The sequence below is a fragment of the Diadema antillarum genome, unplaced genomic scaffold (assembly GCF_040938485.1).
Source record: "Diadema antillarum isolate AM-2024a unplaced genomic scaffold, OU_Dant_1.0 scf00000225, whole genome shotgun sequence".
NCBI classification, from domain to species: Eukaryota; Metazoa; Echinodermata; class Echinoidea; order Diadematoida; family Diadematidae; genus Diadema; species Diadema antillarum.
The window spans coordinates 250,079-270,809 of record NW_027271114.1 but is presented as its reverse complement, the minus strand read 5'-3'; positions in this window follow the sequence as shown (position 1 = coordinate 270,809).

The following is a 20,731-nucleotide window of genomic DNA, read 5'->3' as shown; positions in this document are numbered from 1 at the left end:
CAGGGGGAGAATTGGACCAATCCGTCATTAACCAGATTTCTACTCACACCCACGTGGCTTAACAAAATCACTCCAAACGGAATTCACAAGTCTTCATTATCACTTGGCATTGCACAATGACCTTTATGAGCCCATATTTGGCATGATTCTCACACAGTCCACTGTTCTACATTTGTACATTTTAGACACATGGTATCAAGTGGTGAGTGGTATTGTTGATTTAGAGACTGTTTCAAACTATTAGAAGGAACATGAGATGGTGGTGCAATATAGACTGGGACCCCAGTCTCCAATTAATTCTGCTCTTCCCTATGTACAACGGTACAATGCCAACATCTCTTAACTATACCATAGTCTTGTAACTTCGTAAAAAGCAAATTGAATATACATGTAATACTGCTAACTGCCTAAATGGTAAGTTTAAAAAAAAAGAAAATAGAGGGAAAAAAGATTAAACAGTTCGTCTCCACACATATAGACATGCCAATGGAACTGTCGTCGTCACAAAGAAACCTGGATTTCTACTCACATCCACTTGGCTTCAAAAAGAATTACTCCAAAGAGAATTCACAGATAAGCTCTAGATCATCACTTGGCATTGTGCAATCTTCATGTGCCCATAGGCTACTTATGTTTCATACACAATCCGCTGTTCTACATCCTTAGATTCTAGACACAAAGTATCTACTGGTGAGTGGTATTGTCTATTTGATGACTGGACTGATGGTGCAATATTAACAGGGCACCCCCCATACAGTTCTAACTAACTCTGCTCTTCTCTACGTATGATCGTCTTTGTTCAACGACATATCTCTTACGGTTAACAATTTTCAAAGCTTGAAAAACAAATAAAACAAAAGAATTAAGACCAATATGGTGTAGCCAACTGGCTAAACGGCAAGATTTTATAATTTATAGCAAGAACAGAAAGAAGAAAAAAGACTGATGTGTCTTCACCATAGACATATCGATGAAACTATCCTACGCCTAAAAAAACAAACAAATCCAAAACAAAACAAAACAAAACTGGATTTCTTGTTACTCTAAACAGAATTCACAAACGAACTTCAGATCATCACTTAGCTAGGCACAATCTTCATGTATCCATTTTTGGCATGTTACACACATAATCCACTGCTCTCCACTTCTAGATTCAGAGAAAAGGCCTGAACAGTAGATACACTCGAGAGTCGTCATAATTTTCGATTGTTTTTCTACTGGATTTTCCCTTGCCCTTGCCTTTGCCTTTACTTTTTCCCTTGCCCTTTTCCCTTTCCCTTCCAATGTCCTTCCTTTGATTGGTCTTGATCATGAGGAAACAACTGGACCGTTGTTTCCAATTTTCCTCTTTTCACTTATACTGATCTGCTTTCAACTCATTTAGATATGGACTGCTGGTCAGTATGACAGTCTTTCCTCTTTCTGAGTCCTTGTCTCCTTGGTTGCGCCTGCTGGACTCGAGAACACCCATGATATCTCCCGGTGTCTGATGTTGTTGATATTGATGTTGTTTCCCGCTACATGAAGGGACAGGGGTTGGTGATGCAGTATTTGATGGACCTGCAGTTGGTTGGACCTGCTCTTGTGTACCACCAACTGCAGGAACAGCAAGTGGTGGTGCAGCCTTAACTGGGCCTGCACTTGGTTGGACCTGTTCCTGTGCTCCACTAACAGAAGGAACAGGAGTTAGTGGTGCGGAAGTACCTGGCTCTGCAATCGGTTGGATCTCAAGTTGTGTTCCACTAGCTGAAGGAGCAGTAAGTGGTTGCGCAGTGTCAACTGGGCCTGCAGTTGGCTGATGGACCTGGTCTACAATGTATTTGTGACCCGCTACAACAAAATGATCCTAAAGTCGGGCGAGGTCGATTATTTGAAAATTGCATGACATAAATCCCTAATCCTTCTGCTTTAAATTGGTATATAACACATCATATAAAAATAATCGGCTGCGGAGATATTGATGTTTAAAAGAGAGCATGTCGATACGTCTGGGAAATCACTGTTTCGAGAAAAGCGCCCTAAAAGTTCTCCTTGCGACGCAATCACGATCAAAGGACACGCAAGTCAGTTTTCACCTCCGAACAATAGAAGGTAAGCCCTAGCAACCCCCGAAATGCTCATTCAAACACAGCGTCGGCGGTCTCCTCACCGACCAATCAGTGACCAGGATGGCAGGAGAAGCAGCTGGGCGTAGCGCAACCCGCCAGCACGCACCAGTCGACTGGGCAGTGTGCGAGCTTCACGCTTCGGTTAGCGGCAAGCAGCAAACTGACCAATGAGATCACTCTGGTTGTTGTTAGGGGCGGAGCCTATGTGTGGCGCTCATTCCAAATGTTCGAACCAGTTTCTGCTTCGTTGAAACGCCAAAAACATGGCCCGGAAAAACGCTATTTTTGGGTCTTTCCTTTCATCATTTTGCTTCAAAATTTCGACAGATGATAGAAGACATGTCAGACTCTGATAATATGTCAAATTCAGAAAATCGTAAGTTTTGACCAATTTTGATGCTCTGACTTCAAACTCGATTTTCACGGCTTCGACCGTGCGCGACTTTAGGACCATTTTGTTGTAGCGGGTCACATTTGTCTGTTGTTTCTGCGGCGGCGAATGCATGATCAGGAAAGATGTTCGGGTTGAGAGGACACATCCCAGTCTTGGCAAAACCACTGATTGCTGTAGATGATGTTGCAGCCTTCTGGTAGGCAGCCCCAAACAGAGCACCAACTTGGTAGATGGTGACAACTTTCCCTGTGTGGTTTCTGAGCCATGAACGGACCTCTTGCTCATAGTATTTGCTGAACGGGCCCGGAAAGGAAATGTCCAGAGGTTGCATACGGTGTGACATGTGAGGAGGGATGACAAGTACGTGAACATGACTTCCTCCAGCCTTTTCTATGAAGTCGATGTTCTAGGTGTGTTTTGCGTGTCCGTCTAGTATCAAGAGGAGGGGATCTTCAGCTGTTGGTTTGGTGTGGTGAAGGACATGGTCGAGCCATCTCTGGGCGAAGATATCGGACTGCATCCAGCCAGACTGATGACGCGAGATGATTGTATTGTCTCTGGCGGTGTTCCAATTTCAAAGAGTGGACTGATCTTCTTCCTAGGGAAGATGAGCAATGGTGGTATGAAGTTTCCCAGTGCATTGAAGCAGATTTCTGCCGTCACTGTGTCTTTCCTTCCTGACGAAAGCGTGCCAACTTCCATTTTCCCCGTGAGAAAAATGGCCTTTGATGATGCCTTCCTTGAGACAGTCATAACGCCTGTCTCATCCACATTGAATATGCAGGTACTGGGCGACAACTGGCTTGTTGAAGCCTGCTGGCCTTGCTGCTGATGTTAACTCTGAGTGCGTCACGAGAGTTTATCATGCCGTCTGAAAAACCCATGGACGAAATCTTCTCCCGCAAATCTTCTTTCCGCTATAGAGTGTGTTGTGTTGTGGATCTGCATGCTAAAAATTCTGTCATCTTCTTGCAACAATGAAATCTCGGTGACTAGGTTCATCTGTATGTGTCAGCACAGAGGTTGTGTGGCCTGCATGCCAGTTACTGTATGACTTGTGCTGTGTGTCATTATGCTGCCCTCTTGTGCTGAAGAAAGGTATTTGCCAACAGCTCAACTCCCAGCTGGTAATTAGATGTATGCGCAGAGGAGAGGATGGCCTATAGTGGGTTGTGCCAAGCTGTGTGCCATAAAAAGGCAACGTTGTGCTTTGGAAGGAAACCTAAGATACACCTGGATTTATGGAATGCAATAATTCTCGTAGAACGCATCGATAAAAGTTTGAGGAAAATCGGACAATCTGTTGAAAAGTCAAATTTTCAATGCTTTCTTTTGCTGCAAATTCAGGACCAATGGGGATACAACATCAGTATGTGAAAAAAAAAAATAGACAAACAGACAGAATCATGTTTGCTGTGTCATTACACGCTCGTTGATATCACTGTCCTTGACTTGTCATTCTAGGCGCTCAAATGATGCGCTCCTGTCATGTATGTATTCCATTTCCAAGGAATGGTGTACCACAACATCATGTTAAATGGCAAATCCCATTTTGCAGTGGTTGAGCAACAGTGCACCACCAATTGCAAGCCTACCAGTATTGCATAACTTCCAGAAAGTTGATGGGTACCCGGTTGCGTTTTAGTCCTTCTTACTTTGTTTTTCTTTTGCCATGGCATGCAGAGAAGAGAGATTCCAAGTTTTTGAGAGATTGTCGCTAATTTGCTGTCTGCTCCCATTTTTGAAGATCTTGCTGGTATCAGCTGATTTGCATGTCATCGGAATTTCTTTGTTATGAATCTAGACACCCCTAGGCCTTTCTCAGAGGTACAGCTTTATCCCCAGGCTATCTTTAACCCAGGACTCTCCGTAGCTTCTGTCATTTGCATTCTTATTGCCAAACTGTTGGTGAAACAGGGAATAAGACAGAGTGACGGAGGTTGTAGCGCTTCCCACTTGCAAATTCTATTCAAAACCTGTCCTGCATCTATTTTGTCATAAATATTCATAAGATAGCGTGGCACACAGCAATTCAAGTTTTTTTTTTTTTTTTGAATAAACCAAGCACTTGCCCAGGTCTCGTTTTGTGAGAGAGGAGATTTATATTCATGAAGATTATGTAATCCTCCATCCATTATCCTGTCGTGTTGTTTTCGTTCACTTGCATCGTCCTAATTTTTACGGCTGGGAAATGTAGTGATGGTGCTGAACATTGTTGGATAGTCAAAGAGTATCGGTTGTCTGGAGCATTTTTTCAAAAGGCCAGTAAGAACAGGAATAGAGGCAATCTTTACCCTAGGAAATCGATGATGGGTGTGTGTGTGTGGGGGGGGGGGGGGGTGTGAAGACCATAAGTAGCTGATGCAACATTTTGCCAGTGACAGAAGGCCTTTGACAAAGTTGAGTCCTGCTCCGATCGTAAAGTTTGACATTGTGTATTTGGCAAAATCGTTGCATACTGTACTGTAAAACCAGAAATGTTCATATGCATTTTCATTTTGGTGTATTTCACGATTTGTCGCAAGATTTGTGCAATTAAAATGCATGCAAAATTCTTGTCTACACTTACATGCATTGAATGCCAGTGGCAGTTCTCGAAAATTTCATGCCTCGAAAATATCTTGCTTTTATAGTAGGCCAGTTAACTAGTGCATTCAAATTCATGAACATTTGTCATATAAGAACCTTGTAAGATGCACCAGTGCATACTCAAATGCATTTCCCATTACTGGCATGCACTTTGCATGAATTAGTGTTTGCTGCAAAGTATGTCGGGCTAGCCTCGGACAAGCTTTTTGGTTTCAGGAAATGTCTCGATTGTAAAGGCATGCGTACAACTGGAATATGCTGCTTCACCACTAGCAGAGGGTATATTCTGTTGACAAATGTCTGTAGATCAGAATGACTTTTAAGGTAACCAGCAAAGCTGAGGACCACCTTTCTGTGAATTGGACTTGTGTTATAAAGAACAAGTGATGAAATCTGTCATTATGACAAAGTGTGTGTGTGGGTGTTTTTCCTGGCCCTAAATACCCCAATTAGAGTTTTGCAAACCCTGCTATAGCGAAATTTAAATATCAAAGAACATAATTTCTGTGGTTCCCAGGAGCTTGGTATAACCAGAATCCACTGTGGGAAACATTTTAGTTTTGTTCATGACATTGACCGCCATTGGAGGTAATGTACTCCTGTTGTTTCACCCTTTCAATACCAGGGACTTTGCAGCATGTGTACATGTATAATGCTATTGGGTTTTCCATGCCAATTGCCACTTGTGCACAGAGTTAAGGTTCAAGAAATGATGTGAGTGTAACTGAAGTATTTCCACTGAAATGAATCATCTTTAATCATGTATTTAGCACAGCTGTGTTTTCATATCTTATGTCGTCAGATGAAGCATTTTGCAATTGTCTTTTTCTCTATTCTGTTTCTGAAGTTCTTGTTACAAAATCTTTCTGAATTATGTGATATTCCAGGCTTGTGTTATTGTATTGATGTATATATTATGAATCTATGGTTGCCTTGTGTGTAAAGAGAATGGTATGTATACATGTATATGTACACTATTGGTAATATGTAAACAGGATCAGTGTACATACTGTGAATCTTTTTCATACTGGAAATAAACAGGCAAAAATAATAATTAAAAAAAAGATAAAACTTGTCAAAGCTGCATTTGTTATCTTCTCTTCAGTTTATTGGTGTACCAATGTCAACGTACCCTTGGAAGATTGACACAAAATAAATATTAGACTAGAAAAAAAAACTGGCCCACTGAAAATCAGAGCTTGGAAGGCATGAGTCATGAGAAGAGATGTGCCCATTTTCGAAACGGCATCAGTGAATTTAAAAACCATGGCAAATGGAATTTCCTTTTTCTCAATTAGTTAGGCACTTCACACGTTTTAAAAACAATATCAATGAATAAACTTGACAGGCATAAAAATTAAGATATGCAATACATATTCAATCAAAGAGTGAACTTGTGTATGTAGGCCATTTGACCAGAATCGAAAGCATCCATTTCATGGTTAAATTTCATGATTAAATGCTTCAAACTTCTTTTGTTACTGCCAACTTCTGTTGCGGTCAGGTGGATGTGCTACCTAGTGCCATTTAGCAATTCAATTCAAATCAATTTATTGAAAACCAAACCAAACATAGTCCCCAAGAAGCACAGCTTGTGAATGGGGCCTATAACATAATTATGTAACATATAATATAACATGTAAAACATTTATGACATTAATAACATAACATTTATAACATTTACAAGCATTATGAATAATCACTACATTACAGATGCAGACTCAGTGAATTTAAAAACCAAGATATCTGTAATTTAATACGACATAATGACTTATGTCTTTCTCATGCGCGAATTGTTAACTACAAACTTACTGATGCGAGAAGTGTGATACCACTGGCGTCATGTCGGCAAGATGCAAATGAGGGCTCTTGAAATGCCCCCAGGATCATGTCTGTTAACAGACACATATGTAGCAAAATAAACGATGTGCGGTATAGGTTGCTCGTGTAGTTTTGATGAAAGAAAAATCTACACACACTCACCCACACCCACACACACGCACGCACACACACACACATATATGTAGTTATATATATATATATAACTACATATATGTGTGTGTATATATATATATATATATATATATATATATATATATACATATATATATAGATAGATATATATGTGTGTGTGTGTTTGTGTGCGTGTGCGTGTATATGAATTCAATAGAGCGACAGAAAGATGGCTATAAAATATGTTTATTTAAAAAGATATGTACCGCATGTACATGATGTATGTGCATACTTTTACACGTATGCAATGCGAACATTTTGTTATACATTAGAGGGCAGCTAGGCAAAAAACAAATAATTCCAGTAGGTTTATAATATGAAATATACTCAGGGTTACCTTTTTTAAATCATTGATTAATCTTTGCAGTCGTTGATTTTTCTGGTACAATACTAGAACGAAATGATGCGTTGATATCACATAAGGATTTAGCGAAATAACAGTTTCAGTCCTCAACTACATTGTACTCGGAAAATTACTGGTCAAGATACTTCCAGAGATGTGCCACAATATGATATCAAAATCAATGTCAGAGATGATATTGAATGCAAGACTAACAACCTGTGTGTCATTCAGTTCGAGCCGAATGGTTGGCGGCATGTACCTTCTCATCGCTTATGGAGAATAAACGAGAATGAACGAGAATTATTTATATAGATGTAATAACCTGAGATGGCGAAGGAAAGGGGGGGGGGGGGGAGAGACTGGCTATTTTGTCACTTTCTTTGCCTTCGTTGTAAAGCGCAGTCTTCAAGTGGATCCTCTTAATAAAGATATAGTACTTTCACTCGTGTCATCTTTCATATCGTTGTCGTACTTCGCCCGAAGCTAAACGGCCATGTTTTGCCCTTTGTCGCTTTGGTCCACATTTGACGAGCAAATATCGAAGAGCCCAGTCGTGGCGCCTTCAAAGAAAGAAAGGGGGAAAAAAGCATAAAGCGCCAGTCGGGATCTCGCCAGCTAGCAATAATGATAATAACAACACATCGCACCATTATCCGTCTCCATCGCGCGCGCCCTTCCGAAAGCTTCCAGCGCGGGGGATTACGTAACCTCCCGCATGCAATTTCGGCAAATTGAGCCAATTCACGTCCCTGCGGGGGCGGACGGGCGAACGGCGAGCAAAGCAAAGCGGCTTTGGTTTTGTTATATAGCAGCAAGTCGGGCGAGCGGACACGCGACTGATGCTGACGGTCGTTGTAAAGGTTGGCTACTCAGCCTGTTAATCACACACCACGGCGACACAAAGCGAAGGACCAACATCATCAATTGTGTATCGTCACATCTGATACAATCTCAATGACGTGTGCCCCGAGTATATCTCTTCGTCCTTCATCTTACATAAAGATACTCCCTTATCCTTCTCACGTACCGTACTCTCTCCTTTCTTATTTCTAGCTATACCCCTTTTTCCTTCTTTTCCCTGCTCTTTTTTACTGATCCATTTTCTCTTGCCTTCTCCGCAGATTTTCTCCAGATACATTTCGACCCCCCTCCAAAAAAAAAGGGGGGAAAATATGCCACACGTTTCATCTTCCATAATCTTGCATACTCATACATTTTCACAGAAATGATATAATCATAATTATGTTCTGCTCTCTTATATACACACACAAAACGCCCGCGCACATAGGAACACACTTAATCAAAGTTGATGGTCAAGTTATCTAAGTTCGTGAGTACACATGGTATATGTCCATCCACACATCTGAGAAAAGACAGGCACATACACATGAATGTATTAATTAATGCAATGTATAAATCTAACGTTTATGATATTCTATGCCCAGGTACTGCATTGCATGAGACGCAGATCGAGCTACCAAGGAGGTATTATAGGCGAGCTACAACGTGATACAAAGTCACCACAACAAAACTTTTCTTTCGAGTAAAGTAACAAAATCGGCACATGGTTAATGTCAAGCTATTATTTTTTTTTTTGGAAGTTATTACCAAACACGCTGACCAGATATAGAGTGTATGTATTGATTGATTTTTTGATGAAAGAAAAAATACGTCACTGGAAGGAAAACTGAAAAGAAAGAAAGAAAAATAATGAAAAGATTGACAGAGGTTTAGTCAAGGAGAGAAGGCATTAATAGAAAGTGTTGAGAAGAACTGAGAAGATGGGATGACAGAGACAAGAGAGGAGGAGAAAAGATGAGTTGATGAAAGCTGGGCCAAAATTTTCAAGGAATGAAGCGACAGGAAGCCACGCGACCCGTTTGTCAAGGCAATTAAAGGAGCGAAGAGCTGATTGGAGCCCAATGGGGATTACTGTCTTCTTAAGACGCGTGGCTTTAATCTGGTTAAAAAAGTATTATACGTTCCTTTTATCTATGAACCTCCTCTAAGTTCTTTCTCGTCCAAGATGTTCTCGTAGCGAACACTGGCGAAGGGAAACCCTAGCAGGCCTTTGTTAGGGGAACCGCGGCGGTCACAACGAAAAGGGATCGAGTTTACGAGATGATCGGAAGATGATCAGTCAGGGGGACCTCGTTATTCCGATCGTCGGGGTTTGTGCCTTAAAAAAGAATACAGATACAACAACGGGGCTTTGGGTTGGGCGCAACAATTACAAGTGTTAATAGGATACACTGTCAGCGAGATGCAGTCCTATTCACTATACACTAACAAAGGAACATTAACCTTGGATTATGAGACGGCTTCATGAAGGAACAAGAGGTTAACATTTTGAGTTAACACTCTGTCCAGCGATGCAGAAAGAGAGAAAGAGAAAGGATGGAAGAATGAGAATGAGAGGGAGAGAGAGAGAGAGAGAGAGGGGGGGGGGGCTGGCGTAAAAAAAAATGTGTGTAAAAACAGGTGTCATGAGGCATCAAGGCGACTTTGTATTAAAGGTATGATTTACCATTTGCAGATGAAACAAAACACTGCGTTAGTGCTTTAAAATAGTTTAAAAATGTGAGTTTGGGATAGAAACATCCACTGTAAGAATTTGAACCCTTATAGTCAATGTTAAGTATTGTTAAATACACAAAATGTGAAAAATACTTATAATAAAAATTTTGCAAGACTAAACCGTCTACAGTTATGGTTTAATGAGAAAACTATCTCCTTATATTTTAAGCTTTATTGCAAAAATTCTATATTGTAGGATGTTTTGTGATACAGCAGACCTACACATATACATCAAATGTGATATCTTGAAATCTTCTTAAATCACTGTTCCCAGAGGTAAACAGGACCTTTAAAATAGATGTGTGACTGTTTACGTGAGTGGGTTCACTACATGATTTCGAGCCATTCATGTTAACTTCAGTGTGCTCCAGAAAAGGCAATGCAAACCAATAATAGTGGCATAAAGCAGGAATTGTTGTATGTGTTTTCTCGCTCTCTCTGTTGAGGTGTCCAAAGTAAACAGTGTTAATGTTAAGCTTATTGAAAAAAGTTCTTTGTGCGTAGTTTATTCCCGTTTAACACATCCATATGCATAAATGTTTAGAAATCCCCGTTGTTTATACCTTCATTTTTAACGTTGTATGTAAACCCTTTTGGTTTGACGATTATTGTGCAAAGAAGGTGATTTTTTTTTCTCAATCTGTTTGGCAACACCTACGTCAGTTTCTCGAGTTTGACAACTGTCCTTGGAGGGATCCTTTTGTCCAATTTTGTCAATAACCCTTCTATCAACGCCTTGTCTTGTCATCGTAAAAAAAAAAAACCCACACACATTAATTTCGCATTCCTGAAAATTTCTTTTTTTTTTTAAACGAGACGATGCCACGTTTTGGGCGTACTACTAATCGTGTCAGTACTAAAGAACAAGCACTAAGAAAAGAAAACAAAACAAAGACCCTGCAATATTCCCATAACGCATGGAGCTGTTACCATCTGGTGAATTTATGGTTCGTGCGTGGCTGAACACTCATCTTCATGTAAGTTTCTATTTCTTCTGTTTTTAAATTTTGACACGAGTCCTGTAATGTGTAACAATTTTTTCTTTGAAATCGCTTGCCTCCTTATGTTGAATACTACTCTTTTTTCTTCTTACATACTTTTGCATGCAATTTCTCTCCTCAACAGAAATGACGGTTGCCGATCGAATAAGGGCTATTTTTTACTTGGTCAAACGCAGTAAAAGAAAAATATGAAGATGGTTCAAACGATACACAAACACACCGGCATAATGAGTGGTTGTGAAGAAAGGAGAGATTAAAACAATTCTGAGAAAGGGATAGTTATATAATAGCTGAATGAATAGCTAGAGAAAGAAAGAAAGAGATAGAAAAATGGAAGACCGTCAAGAAAATGAATAGTGTGATTGAATAGAGGTAGAAGGAATGCACGAAAATCAGAGAAGACGAAAGGTAAAAAAAGATTAAGAGTAGGAAATAAGGTAAGGAATGAAAGTGAAATACAGTACCAGCTAATTGTAGTGGTCGAGTTCAGTGTGGATTTATCAAGGAGAATTATAGAGTGTCGATATGTTTTCACTTTTTTTTTTTTTGATCGTCTGGTCGCAAAATTATCCACATTGTTCTCAGATACTGATTATTCTGTTGGAAAGTCTCGCGTTGAGATGTCGCGAAAGGTGCTTTGACCATTATTACTTCTCTGGCATGGTGGCAATGAATCTTGTGTGCATTGATAGGGTGGCGTAACCACCCACTTTTCATTCCGACTTGCATCCCTGCACCGTGACATCGCATCAGATCGCATTATCTTCTCCGCGCTATACCCCCGCCCAGTGTTTTATGCGCTTTGGCAATGATGGGCACTTATAGCTATCCCCCTTTTTCCGCCCTCCCTCCCTCCATCTCTCCCTCTCTCATCTCATCACATCCGTGCCCTTGGAAACTCAATATACAGAAGTAATTAGCTCCAAATATCGAACGATGGCTCACCTCCTTCTGACGAGTCAGCGTAGCTTTTTTGGCGCAGCGGTACTCATCAGCGAGCGCCGAAGCGGTGACCGGTAGCGGACGGTTACGCAAGGCCACCCGAGATGCGGCGTCCCGATAGGAAACATTACTTTTCCTTAGTGCTGGCGTTCACTTTCTCTCCTTCTCTCTCTCCATCTCCCTCTTTTCCCCTCGTATCACTTACAACCCAGTTCACATTCAACTTCTGTGGCGTACACAGTCATGTGAGCTGATTTCTCGCGCCGTTTGAATCGATTTTATATGATTTGAAATTGTGGTTTTTCCTCATATTGAAAATCAATAACAACTTTTGATACGTCATCTGGTCATCATTTAGAAAATTTTACGTAACGAAAACATCTACATACTTGGCAAACACAATTGTATATAGGAGGATTCCCATTACTCACAATCTCAACATCTATTCATTATTCCTCTGTTGTTGATTTTCATCCTTAGCACGGAGTTTTTTTTCGAAAGGACAAAAATGGCAGTCGATATTTTGTAAATTTAATCTTTATAATAGCTATTATGCTGACGAAAGGAGAATGGTAATAAATCTGTTCAACCTGTATTTTTTTTTCGAGTTCAAGCCGATGTAGAACTCAAAACTGGATAATATACTCTCAAATTATGAAGGAAATAGACAAGCCTCACTATTAAATCAAATCGCTGCTTTCATTAACAAGCTTGTGATGTCGAATTAACAAATTCAAACATGAATAACTAAGCCATCTCTGCCCCTTAACACTGCAAGATTCAAATACACATGTACTAGCCATCACAAAGCACTTAAATCTCCAGGCACCAGCACTACCGCGAGACTAGATTGCTAGATTTGGGCGTCTTCAAGACTGCATCACCACCACCACCACCACCATAACCATCACCACCACCTCTACCACCACCACCACTACCACCACCTCCACTACCACCACCACCACCACCCTTACCACCACCACCACTACCACCACCACCACCATCGCCACAATCATCACCACTCCCACCATACCACCACCACCACCACCATCATCATCATACCACCATCACCACATCACCACCACCACATCACCACCACCACATCACCACCACCACATCACCACCACCACTACCACCATACCACCTTCACCTCCATCACCACCACCTCCACCATACCACTACCCCCACCACCACTACCACCACCATGCACTACCACTACCACCGGCACCACCACCACCACCACCACCACTACCATCAACAGTGTCATCACGATTACTGCACGACAAGATACCGATCATGAGTCCCATATGGTTTTTCCAGAATCGACAAATCGAAGATAGCCAGGAGAACACTGTCATTTTATTGACATCTCATAGAGAAGACACAAATGGCCGGGTTTAATAAATCCCATATACCTTTCATAATATGTATAAGAAGGGAATAGTATCACTTTCATGAGCGGCTTTTTGATATTAACGAAAAGCCGCTCATGATTGTGATGCTATTCCCTTTTATGAGGTGTCAATAAAATAATTGGAAACAAATTGAAATTGACAAGTAAACCTAACAGTCTTCACCAAGTCATTATTTAAAACGAAAACATCTACAACATCTCAGTGGTGACATTGACGATAAAAAGATATATTCCAGTGATTCAAGCTCTATACTATCAGAAGCGATTCACCTTATTTTTTGGGTGTGAATCGGGCTCCGGGAGCACTTTCTAATAATTGGATGTGCGTGCACTTACTGCAATCCTCTCATTATCTTGGTATGAAGGGCATATATAATATATATGTATTTCACAAAGCTACTCGGCAAACAAATTTTGCGCGTTACGTAATACTTTAATTGCACACGCTTTCTCCTCCCCGCTTCCCCTCGCTTCTCTCGGCCTTAACGGTCATCTTTGGTTTTTGTTGTTTTGTCTGCGTGATTGTTTCGGTTCTCGCTAGCGAGGTTCAGAGTATAAGTAGATGAGATATAGAGAGAATGAGAAAACAAAAGAAGAGATGTAATATAGTTTCGTCAAGTGGAAAATTAATATAACAAGGGGAGAAAAACTGACGGGGGGGGGGGCAGGGTATGGTTCTTACGAATGAAGACAAGGCTGGACTTGTTTATTCTTTTCTTATTTATATGAAGGTGCCGTATCGTCATGATCGAAATTAGTTTCTTCAAAATTGAAATTGAGGTAGCGTAATAGCGGCGGATATAAGGTGATATCAGTGTAATTTGCCAGGATTTTGTGCTGCCAGAACAAAATCGAACTCAAGGCGAACAAGTCTATGAGAACTGAGTAAAGCGTGAATATTAATTCTTGAGAAACACTAGCTGTACCTTGTTGGCGCGTTTTTGTTTTTCACTCGCAGGCGAAAGTGATCAACTGTTGTTGGTTTTTTTTTTGCCACGAGTAATAAAGATACATTACATGAGATATGGCTGATTACGGAAAAACAGCTGTGTATGAGGATGAGATAAGTCCATATACAATCAGAGGGATGGAGTATGACTACTTTTTCCAGAGCATTAGATTGCATCGCTCTGGAAGCCTTGATATTATGTTTTATTTCACCATTTATTTATCTATTTTTTTTTTAAAGTTTCGCAACAGACATAAAATACGTTAGCACAAATTTACACCGAGAATAATAAAGTTTGCTAAATGTGATGACTGGTTGAATTGGTGAATGTATGAGTTTATAGATAACAAACGCAAAGAGGAAAACTGACCAGAAATGAATAATATTTATTAGTGGAAAATTGAGCAAAGAAAATGGGATTCCATTTTCTTTGCTCAATTTTCCGCTAATAAAGTTTAGAGATAAGTCAGTAATCTGACATTCGATTGCAAAATGGAGACCATACAGTCTTTAAAAAAAATGCTTGCTATAATTCAACGAAATCGAGTCTCAGATGGGGTTTTCCTAGATGTATACTAGGATGATAAGTGTAAATGTCTAATATCATTGCATTTCATACCTTAAGATCGCAATCTGCTGACATATAATTTTAACAAGCATGTCGGAAAAACGAAATCAGTATGAGACGTCATTTTCTATTTTCCGGACAGCAATTGACAGCTACTAACATGAGGCCATCCCTAGTTGCCGGCAGTGATCCAACAATTTGGAACAAATTCCCAGGATCCTTAGTTCAAGTAACAGTTTATCATCGAATTACAGATTTCCACGGCTGAGCATATCATGAGATTTGTAAAAAATAAAAATCGTTAATAATACAACAGCTCGTTCTATTATGTTGGGGTATAGAAAAAACAGAACAAAAATTAAAAAAAGAGATACGCACTGGATTTTCTTTGTGAAGCAGAAATTAGACACAAAACCATACTTGAGAGTCATTCTAATTAAATGTGAGAAAGTAACTCAGGACTTAAAAAATTGATCTGTGGAATGGAAATTGAAACTGAATATTAACAAGTGCAGGTGTATAATGAAACTATAATGTGAAATCGTAGAAAAATTTCAGCATTTTGACATTCTAATCTAATTGTAAACATATGTTATATCTCATAACCCTAGATGTTTGTTCTAAAACTACTCCATATCTAACTTTGCATGTTAGACAATGATAATATATATATATATATATATATATATATATATATATATATATATATATATATATATATATATATATATATATATATATTTTGGCCCAAGCAAAAACATTGATGAGATAATGCGATCTGATGCGATGTCACGGTGCAGGGATGCAAGTCAGAATGAAAAAAGGGTGGTTACGCCACCTTATGAAGGCACACAAGATTCATCGCCACAGTGCCAGAGAAGTAATAATGGTCAAAGCACCTTTCGCTTCATCTCAAGGCGAGACTTTCCAACAGAATAATCAGTATCTGAGAACAATGTGGATAATTTGCGACCATACGATCAGAAAAGAGAAAACATAATAATGATCGACACTCTGTATACTTCTCCTTGATAAATCCACACGGTACTCGACCATTATTGCCGGTACTGTATTTCACTTTCATTCCTTACCTTATTTCCTACTCTTATTTTTTTTGCCACCTTTCGTCTTCTCTGATTTTCGTGTATTCCTTCTACCTCTATTCAATCTCACTATTAATTTACTTGACAGTCTTCCATTCTCTCCCTCTTTCTTTCTTTCTTTCTTTCTTTCTTTCTCCAGCTATTCGTCCATCTATCAATCCCTTTCTCGGATTAAAAAAAAAAAAATTTTCTCTTTGTTCCACAACAAGTGATGAAAGTGAATGTTATGAAAAAGGACGTTGTAATTATGCAGCTTCAAAACTATTTGTAGAATCAACAGATACTTCCCTTGCCTTATTTCAATCATGCACAATCATTTTGTTTTCTCTATTTCCGTGTCCTATACATCTTTTCTAGTTTGTCCGAATTTGAAAGTAAGTTTGGTACTACTTTTTTTTTTCTGTATCTACAAAAATGCAACTCTGGTTTAGGTACATACGAGGCACCTGTACAAAGAGAGCTTACATGAAATCCTTCAGTCTTTTTCTGTTGAAGCTGCTGGGAGGAATATTAAAGGGATGATATAGTTTTGGTTTAGATTCAGGTTTTAACTTTTTGCGAGCTAATTAGAAGCCACCCATATGAGACATTCGAGAGCATACAACCCTGAAAGAGGAATTAAAAGTTTATTTGATAAAAATCGATTTTTGAAATGGCTGAGATATCCAGAAACAAAGAAGTCCTATTAAAAGGAGGAACCCACCTTTTATAAGGAACACTTCGTTTGCTTTGCACTCAAACATCTCTGCCATTTCAAACCTGATTTTCATCAAATAAACCCTCAGTTCTTCTTAGAATTGTATGCTCTTTGATATTTCGTACAAGTGCATGGTTTCTAATTATCTCGCAAAAAGTTAAAACCTGGATCCCCATCTCAACCAAAACCATATCATCCCCTTAATTAAACCGGCGAAACCTTAGTTTGAAATACTCATAAACACCGGTGAAAAGAGACCAGCTGAAGACGTGGTGAACGAAAACTCATCGAAAGTGATGCAGTGGACTTAAAATCGTCTATACCCGTTACAGACCGTGAAGCAAGAAACAAAGATCGGGGTTCGGCCAATCTTATGCCAACAGAACAAAGAAGGCCGCATCTCCGGTAGATCCTCTCTCTCTCTCTCTGCGATTCATGTTACGGGAGCCTCGGTTCGAATAATTGTTACGCAAGGGCGCTTCCTCCGAGATGTATACAATGTGTTCTCCGTGGCAGATCGGTCGATATTTTCTTCCCTGGCAACCTGGCCAGAGTGAAAGTAACCAATCAACGAGCGAGTTTAACACATCCCGGAAGGAAGCTAGATCAGTACCCCTATACACCCTCCGTATCTTCCACCCCTCTTTCACTGGACTATATCCCCCTCACCCCCCCCCCCCCCCATTCTCTCCTCTTTCTGCATCCCATCGGCGCTTCCAACCTGGCTGGTCAGTTCGTCGGGAATAGATGTGGAACTGCTCCAGCCACTCACGAGCGATATTACGCAACGGTCGTTCCCTCTTGCCTCTCGCCGACCCTCGGCTCATCACTTGACGACTGGCCGTCACTGGGTGTACCCAAAATTCAGCAGAAATCGGCATGTTGGGAGAAACCAAACTACCATAAATCATCTGCTATACCTCCTGAGGGATCCAGATTGGATTCGATCAACTCGACGCATCTAGTTTACACATCTGCTCGCTTAGTTTTTGATTTTTGACGCAGAGTTATGTTGCTTTGTGTTAACAACCTCATGCTTTTTATCAAGGTTTTATGAAGAATGTTTGGCAAATTAATCTCGAAATAACTGCGACTCTTTAAACCGTACAAAATTGTTCTTGTGTTTCCATCGTTTTATGGTTACTTTGGGCCGTTCACAGACCACCTTGTCAAGTTTGCTATAATTCTGGAAAAAAAGGGACAGTGCCTTTGCTCTTGGAGGACGATGTGACATCTGTAATTAGCACGACAGACGCACAATATCCCCCACTTCAGGATTTAAAAAACAAAATCCTTCCTGTTATATTCACCCTGCAACCATCACTGCGCTTCCACTACCTTAACAAGGTGAGTTCATTATTTTGTCTGTTAACATAATTATTTCATTATGTAGACCCTAACATCACTCGCCTTTGTTGGGCAAGATTTCTTAATGGTGCTTTCTTCCCACCTCGCTGCTCTAACCAATGCAAAGTTACCTATTATACTTGTCGGACTAAAAGACACACAATAACGTACAGTAGGTGAGGTCCGGCGACGTGACACCTAAGCAGAAATCTTGCTCGAGTTACCACATAGTGGAAGGCATAGATAAAATATGACAAAACATGCGTCTGAATTTCCAGAAGATAATGTTTTATCACTCAAGTTAAGGTTTCCGTTCTCTTTATTAACAAGTCCTTTCAAATAAACTTTGTAATGATTTATTCTTCTTTGATTTTTATTGACTCTATGGTAAATGGCAATATGATGGTGTATTTAAAAAGCTTCAATGAAAGTATAGCTGGTTGTGAAACAACCTACCTTCCATAAAGCTATTCTGATTCCAGGAAGACAGATAATCAGGCTAGAGTCAGGGAAAGGCATTGGTACTTTTAGTAATAAAAGTAATTTTTGCTGTCCAAAATCTTACAAATAGTTTCTTTTACTTCATATCAGCCTGTATTAAGTATGAAACAGATAATTTCTATGCACTTTTCGATTCAGTAATGTTTCAGCTTAAGTCTACTTCAATATTTTAGATATTTTTAATCACATCTTATAACAAATATGAATAACGAAGAATTAAATTGATGTATATGACAGCTTATACATATCTAAATGAATCATATCTAAAGAATCCTGGATACTGTATAAGTATATAATGAAGAGTTTGTTCGCAAAAACCGATAAGTCCATTTTTGAAGATTTTGAAGTACGGTCTCTGTCATAAAGTACAAATCAATACCTTTTAAATGATATATTGGTCACTACATATAAAGGTACATTTTTGAAGTTATGCTCAAAAGAAGCAAAAATTTTCTTATTATTCTCTGTATTTTTCGTTACCTTTAATCGCAAATATCTCCATTTGGCAAATATGGACTTATCGGTTTTTGCGAACAAACTCTTCATATGTTATGTACATATAACATATCTAGTTGGTGAAACAAACAAAAAAGTATCAGCACGCATACATGTATTCATATTTAAACATACGAATTAGTAAGAATATTTTCATGTATGCCTCGGGGATTGCGTATATGCACACTTTCGCATTTTTGTCTATACATTAATATAATCATGAATGAGTTCGTCTGTGTATAAGGCCTCTTATCTGTGTTCCTACTTCATCGAAACTTCGGACTTTGTTTCTCTTATTGAACCATCATGACATGTACAAACTGCTTCCACTGACTATGATAGAGCCCTAAGACGCTTACTTTGTTGCTGTAATTCCTGCCAACAAAGATCAAACCGATATTATTTCTTTCTTTTTTTTTCGATGCTAAAGAAAACAATTCTCCAGCAGATCTTTCTCAAAACATCTCAGCGGGAAACCAAGCCAGACAAAAGTCGAGGCGCTTGCGCTTATGGGATTAACTGGGTGAAACGCTGGGTATATGCTTCAGATACACCTGCTCCTCGTGCTTTGTTTTTATATTATTTTGACATGTAAAATCGGTTTCTTTGTTGCGTCCGTCCGCTCCCAACTCTCCACACAACAAAGAAAGTGGGCGCTTCCCGCAGCGAACGATTTGTTCTCGATTGTCCTTAGTAATCGCCTGTAAGTAGTTCTTCTTTTTTTCATGGCCCGTGCCGCATTTTCTTTGTCAACATCGTGCATGCCTGTACATCTATCCAACCTGGTAATCATGAGGCAATTTAAAGTCTTTGTATCTTTGAAAACGTTCTCTGTATCTTAAAGCTGCGGAAAGATATCCAACGCCTCCTCGTCAAAATCGCACGCTCACAGGAGAACCGATGTTTAATAAAAGAATGAACTTTCGATTTCTTGTATTTTTACGCAATTTCCATTGACAAAAATCATCTGGATGTTAGGCCTATGTTATTTGTTATTTGATTTAATCCTGTTTTCATTTTCCTTCCTCATAACATAACATAAGAAAATAACAGATGATCTCGAGTACACATTGGTTGGCTGTAAGGAGAAGATTACGCAAAAAACTTTTGCTTTTTGATTACAGAAGTAAGACATGTAAGGTAATTCAAAATAGGCCAGACAAGACAAGAAAAAATGGCAAATGAGTCAAGTCCGAGGGGTAGGTCCGAGTTTTTTAGCAACAAAGCTCAGCACAGCTGAGAATAGGTTCCCATCTTTGTTTCTTGGTCCTATTCCTTTCATTGAACGGTGCCGGGTTTGCCTGTACAAACACGGTAAACAGAAAGTAAAAGATTGAATGTATGAATAAGTAAACGAGTGAATAGATAGATTCAACAGAACAAATGAATACAATAAATAAGCTAAAATTATATTTGGTGAGTGAATTCACTCTTAACGCCGTTTTTTCCTTGTTCTTCTCAATATCTTGTCGCAGCAATCACTATCGTGTTTGGACTTACAACTCTGCTTCATTGTCACGGAAAATTAATGACGGTGACTCTGTTTATGGATACAAACACTAGGTAAAGAAAATGAATGGTAATTCATTATTATCCTACAAAAATCCTTATCCAATTCATTTGACCAATGATTATCATTATTAAAATAAAATCTTCATCGGAAGCCGAAATTACACCGCAATGATAACAG